The sequence below is a fragment of the Pleurodeles waltl genome, chromosome 5 (genome assembly GCF_031143425.1).
Source record: "Pleurodeles waltl isolate 20211129_DDA chromosome 5, aPleWal1.hap1.20221129, whole genome shotgun sequence".
Taxonomy (NCBI): domain Eukaryota; kingdom Metazoa; phylum Chordata; class Amphibia; order Caudata; family Salamandridae; genus Pleurodeles; species Pleurodeles waltl.
The window spans coordinates 1,492,858,360-1,492,864,710 of NC_090444.1; positions in this window are offsets into that span (position 1 = coordinate 1,492,858,360).

The following is a 6,351-nucleotide window of genomic DNA, read 5'->3' on the forward strand; positions in this document are numbered from 1 at the left end:
ATCTGGACATTACTGTGCAACTGACGTTCAGCAGGTGTACCTGACTCATTGTAAATGTAACCATATTCAACAGTACATTTCATTTTATATTTTAACCAATTACAGATGTACCTACTTATTTTTAAAAATCACAACCTAATTTTGAGTATCTGCATATTAAAAATATCCAATGGAGTATATTCTTTTTTCCAAGTAACTCCTGCACTCTATTTTAACTGCCTTTCATTTTTGAAATATCGCATTCTCCTCTAACCTTCTCCTGTCAGATATTGCTCCTTGCCTTCAGAATGCTCAGACTGTGGATTATAGGGCACAGCTTTGTGTTTTGGGCTAACGATTATGCCAGAAAATGTGCCATTGACACTGACCTTGGTTTATTACTTGGATTGGCCAGAACGGATTAAAGTGGCATTGATTGCTGCCTTTGGTAAAAAGCATTAGAGATTGCTAAAGTCCTCACCTCATGATTGTACATTGTGGTGGTAATAACCTGGCACTCTGACTGGGGTGGGGCTGCAAGTCCTAATGAAGGATACATTTGCACAATTAATGCCACTTTTTTCCTCACACTGCCTTGGTATTCTCCAACATATGCCAGAGGAAGAAATGGAAATGACCAACCAAATTCTGTCCACAGATACACAAAGCCAGGAAAGATATTAATACAACTGTTTTAGAATTCCTCAGGACCATAACATGAGCTTTATCAGCAATAACAACCTGCACTTTGACATGAATGGAATTTATAGAAGTGATGGTGCTCACTTCACAGACAAATGCAATAGGGTGTTTCTCACTAACTAGAAACACTGTATCCTATATTGCATCCACTACACAATAAACACAAATGATCTGGTCAGGGCCATCCCATTTCCCAAACACTGATTCATTTCATTTAAAGATCTCTTTTTTCAACTTTTACAAAATTCACAAATACACAAAAACAAAAGTCAACATTCAATACACCCCACAATATTCAAATTTTGCAAGTACTCAAGCGATTCTGACTATCGAAATAGGTGCAACAATATGAGAATTACTCTACCTGAGTATCAAAGAGGGTCTTGAGTAGATGCGTGACTGTATGAGTGGGTGTATTAGTCGGTGCATGAGTCTCGGAGTATATGACTGCATGCATGAGTCTCTGGGTGGGTGTGTGAGTGGGTGCATAAGTCTTTCAGTGGGTCTGTGGGTGGGTGCAAGAGTCTCTTAGTGGACAGGGGGTCTGTGAGTAATGTAATGTAATTCGAGATTTATAAAGCGCGTTCCTACTCAAAGAGCATCGAAGCGCTGGGAAAAAAGCACGTAGTAAAAAATAGACAGAGGATAAGAAAAATAACAGAAATAATGAAGATAGAAAAACATCCAATAGAAGAAACTGAAACGAACGAAATCAAAGACCCTGATCTTGATGTACCAACAAATTAACGAGAAAAGAGGCAAGTTTTCACCATTTTCCTAAATTTCATATAACCTGATTCTTGCCTAATATTCTGTGGGAGAGAGTTCCATCCTCCGGCTGCAGCTACTGTAAAAGGTTTGTCTCCCCATTTGGCTTTTTTTGTGCGAGGGACCTGAATCAAGTGAGCTTGGGAAGACCTCAAGCTTCTTTTAGGTACATGCAGGAGGAGTCTGGAAGTCAGGTACCATGGTCCTATTCCATGAACTGCCTTAAAAGTAATACAGAGCGACTTAAACTGGATACGCTGCCCCACTGGTAACCAATGTAATTTCCTGAGACTTTCTCTAACTGATATAAATCGTGGGAGATTAAGAACCGCTCTGACAGCGGAATTCTGAACTAATTGGAGTCTTTTTATCAGCCCCTTATCCAGATTAAGGAACAGTGCATTACAGTAGTCTATCTTGGACATTACCAATGCCAGGATAGCAGATATTCTCCATTCAAGTAACAGATAGGGGAAGATTTTTCTGAGCATTTTAATTGACCATAAACTGATGTTTACCACATGATTAATCTGTTTTTTAAAAGACAGATGTTCGTCTAACAAGATGCCTAGGTTTCTAGTAACAGTAGTGGGCACAGGGCAGTTACCACATTCAGAGGGCCACCACTGTGAGTTCCATAAATTATTTCCAGGTCCAAAACATAAAACTTCAGTTTTGGTTGCATTCATTTTTAGCCAATTAGTCTTCATCCATTTACTCACTTCCACCATACAATTACTGAACTGATCTGCAACCTCCTCCCATGGCTGATTAATAGGAATAATAAGCTAGGAGTCATCAGCATAGGAAGATGGAATGAAACCAAAAGTACGAATTAGACTAGCCAAAGGCGCTACATACACATTAAACAATGTGGGGCTGAGGGAAGATCCCTGCGGAATCCCACATGGCAGAAGATAAGGTCTAGATTTAAAATCACCACAGCTAACTGTGGTCCATCTATTTGTAAGAAAAGACTTCAAAAGTTTAAGCGCCTTGTCCCTCAAACCCACATGATGCAAACAGGACATTAATAGTGTGGGAGAGATAGTGTCGAAGGCAGCGGATAAATCTAAAAGAACCAAAACGGCCCCCTTGCCTTCATCAACCATTCTTCGAATAGTATCAGAGGATGAGATTAGGGCAGTTTCAGTACTATGCCCTTTTCTGAACCCGTATTGGGAGATATCAAGAGCATCCACTTTTGTTAAAAACTCGATCAATTCAGAGTTTAAAAAAAAATCTAGAATCTTTACCAAAAATGGGAGACGTGCAAATTGGCCGCAAATTACTCATGTCCTGATTATCTCCCTCTGGTTTTTTCTTGAGTAGATGCTTGAATACCCCACTGGGTGTATATGTGGGTCCATAAGTGTATGAGTGGGTAGATGAGTACCTCAGTGGGTCTGTGAGTGAGTACATGAGTCTCAGAGTCTATAACTCTGTGCATGAGTCTCCAAGTGGGTCTGTGAGTGTCTGCATCACTACTTCAGTGGGTTTGTGAGTGGGTGCATGGGTCTCTGAGTTGGTCTGTGAGTGAGTGCATGAGTCTCTGACTGCATGAAGGAATCTCTGAGTAGGTCTGTGAGTGTGTGCATGAGTATCTCTGTTAGTGTGTGAGTGGGTGCATGAGTGTCTGAGTGGTTCTCTGAGTGGGTACAAGAGAGTGTCTGTGAGTGTGCAAATGTCTTTTTGTGTTCATTTTTGCGATATTCACAAATTTGTTGTGACCTTACATGGGAGGCCATGCTGGGCCTCGCAACACATTTGCAAATATCACACATAGGGTAAAAAAATAATATTTAGATGTTTTATTTGCATATTTTGTCCAAAAACACCCCTGCATGCCAACCGTGGGGTCAGGTTACATCCTACCTGACCCCCTTATACCAGTTTTTACATGTTTTTCCCTCCCTGGAACTGTGCCTATAATTTAAAATGGCAGCCACAAATTTCACTAACTTAGCCGCCAGCCACTTACTGCGCTTCTAGTTGCATGCATGTTTGCAATTATTCACAAATTAGTTGCCAATGCGTCACAATCCTAGATCTACTAATTTGGTTCAAAATCTCTATGAGAATTTAAATAGAAAACACACTTTTTTAACCCCCTTTTTCTCAGCATCTATTTGATTGATCACCCCAAATCCTTCCATGCCCAACAAGATTCTAGGGAGAACTCTATTTTCATAAAATGAGGGAGGGGACAATGAAAACACTTCCCCGGGTCTTGCTTGTCAAAATACAAGGAGAGTGGGCCATGCACCCTTTTCCTGGAGCCTATAATGGACTTTACGACTGCAATACCCCCTGAGCCAGTTCCTGCTTTGTCCCGGGTTACCCACTCCTGGGACATAGCTGATTGCTTTGACTTGGCAGGAGCTTCGACAGCTTCTGCTAAGTGAGAGCTAGCACTCTGCTTCAAGCAAGTGGGAGCTGTCAAAGTGCTCTTACCTGCTGGAAGCAGAGGATTCATCTCTTTTCTCTGCCTGCTGTGATGTGGGCAGGGAACGAGATTAAATGATTGTTCTTGCACCCTAGGAGCTACATGTTTAGTAGATCCCTGTGTGCAATAGTAAAGCCAGCTCCCTCATGAGTCACAGAGTCCACTCGGTCCACGGGGATTGTGAGGTCCCCCTATGGTGCTATTGCACATTGGGTGCCCTGTGGGGCACTGAGGACACATGGCTTGGTCCCGAGGGATGGGGTCCCTGTGGGGCAAAATTGGGCAGGGGGGGGCTATGAGCCCCCTCTCTAGTCAATGAAAACCAGGTCTCAGGTTGTGGGGTCCTCAATGCCAAGATCAGTCTGGGGAGGGTGTCCGTGTGTCCCCCCTCCTCTATTCATTGAAGGCCAAGCCCTGGGGTTGGGGTCCCCAGGGCCAAGATTGACCTGGGTGGGGAGGGGGTTATGTGGCCTCCCTTCCACATTAAGTTGTGGCCAGACCCCAGGCGATGGGGTCCTTGTGGCCATTATTGCCCAGATGTGCATTTCACAGAAATTAAACCTCACCAGGAAGCACTTACAAATATAAACATAGCAGTTGACTCAGCTGAAGCTCCACTTCTGTAAAGGGTAAATGATTCTATCTTCTAAGTTGGCATAGGCAAAGCAAGTGTTGTTTCTTGCACTTCCAAATTTAAAAATGATCTGAAATCCTTTGTGGACGTGTATGCATCATTAATATACGGTATGTTACTGTGACAAGAGGGTTTTTTCTTGTCCTCTCTTGGTGAGTCCATGGTTTTAACTTTAAATTGCTATGAGTATGCAAATGTGCAAATCACCTGGAAGCTCCTTCTGCTTGTGTGATGTTATCAATTGTGTTTGACCAATGACTTTGTGTTTCACCACTGCGCATATTAGTTGCTCAATGATCACCAGTAGCACATTACATGTTGTGTTCAGTTCAGCTGCCTATTGGCTTTAATATGGCATTAGCCATTACATTCTGTATTCAGTTTAGCTGCCTATTGGCTTTAACATGGCACTGGGCATTACATTCTGCATTCAGTTTAGCTGCCTATTGGCTTTGACATGACATTAGACATTACATTCTGTATTCAGTTTAACTGCCTATTGGCTTTGACATGACATTAGACATTACATTCTGTATTCAGTTTAACTGCCTATTGGCTTTGACATGACATTAGACATTTCATTTGGTATTTAGGTTAGCTGCCTATTGGCTTTAACGTGGAGTTAGACATTGCAGTTGAGACATTGCAGATGAGCTGTGTTTTTCCAAGCTGTGTTTTTCCACATGATAGACCAAGCTGTGTTTTTCACACCAGACCCTAGCTGATAAGAGCACGTAGATTTTGTATTTACCTCTCAATCCAGTCTGAGAACGAGTGAGGCTTGGAGAATTGGCCCAGCTCCAAGTTTCTTCGGTTCTCACACTGAGTTTGCTTTTAAGGGGTGGCTCTGGACAACAGAGTTAGATTGAAACTACCTTGACTTCAGACAGGAACCAGACGTCAGTTGCCTGTCCCCGTTTTGGTAGAAAATCTCTTTCTTGCAGTTGATCCGGAGTCATCAACTTGAAGCCCTAGAAAGATGATGCTGTTATAGGCCCTACAGCCTTGCCCTATTGTGATGCAATTTTGACTTTTATGCTTTGCTTTGAAGTTATGCTATATTATAATCACATGTATTTGCTGTGTACATTGCAACTGAGAAGTACTTTGATATATTTTGCTTTCATTGCTGCGACTAATTTTGCATGTGTGCTTCCAGCCTACTAATGTAGTCTCTCAGGAACCTCGTGGTGAAGTAATAATAACAATAAATGTCTTCTTTAAACTCAGAAGTGCATTCCAGAGAGGTTCTGTAAGCTCGGTCATGAGATAAGAGCAGGAAAGCAGAACAGCTTGTCGCCACCCCATTCACCTTAGTAGTATGCAAATGTCTTCCCCCTTTAGCCGGGATATTTGACAGCTTACCCAACGGCACTTGCTGTATTTGTCACTGATTTTGATGGTGCATTCTTAAATCTGAGAAATATGAGGACATCTCCTCAAAATAAAGAAACACTTATGTCATATAGATAACACGAAGGACCCTGGTGTGGTGGAGATTTACGTCTTTGTAGTATTGTTGCCTCTCTATAGGAGAATTCATGTTATCACATATTTCCAGATGAAGATGCACGAGAACCATCATATTGTCAAAAGGTACACAAAGTCACTGATGACATTTCCTTGTCATTATGCAGCAGTAGTGTAGAATATGTACTGGGCATTTAGCCAAGGAGGCAGAAAGAACTTGGGTAGTTCTCATATAAAACCATAGAAATTCAGCAGTTATAGCTAGAGTTATTTCAAGTAACTATAACTCACGCCCAATGGTAACTATAAGTCGCGTCTTCGCAATGCACAGCTAATTACTCCACATATTATA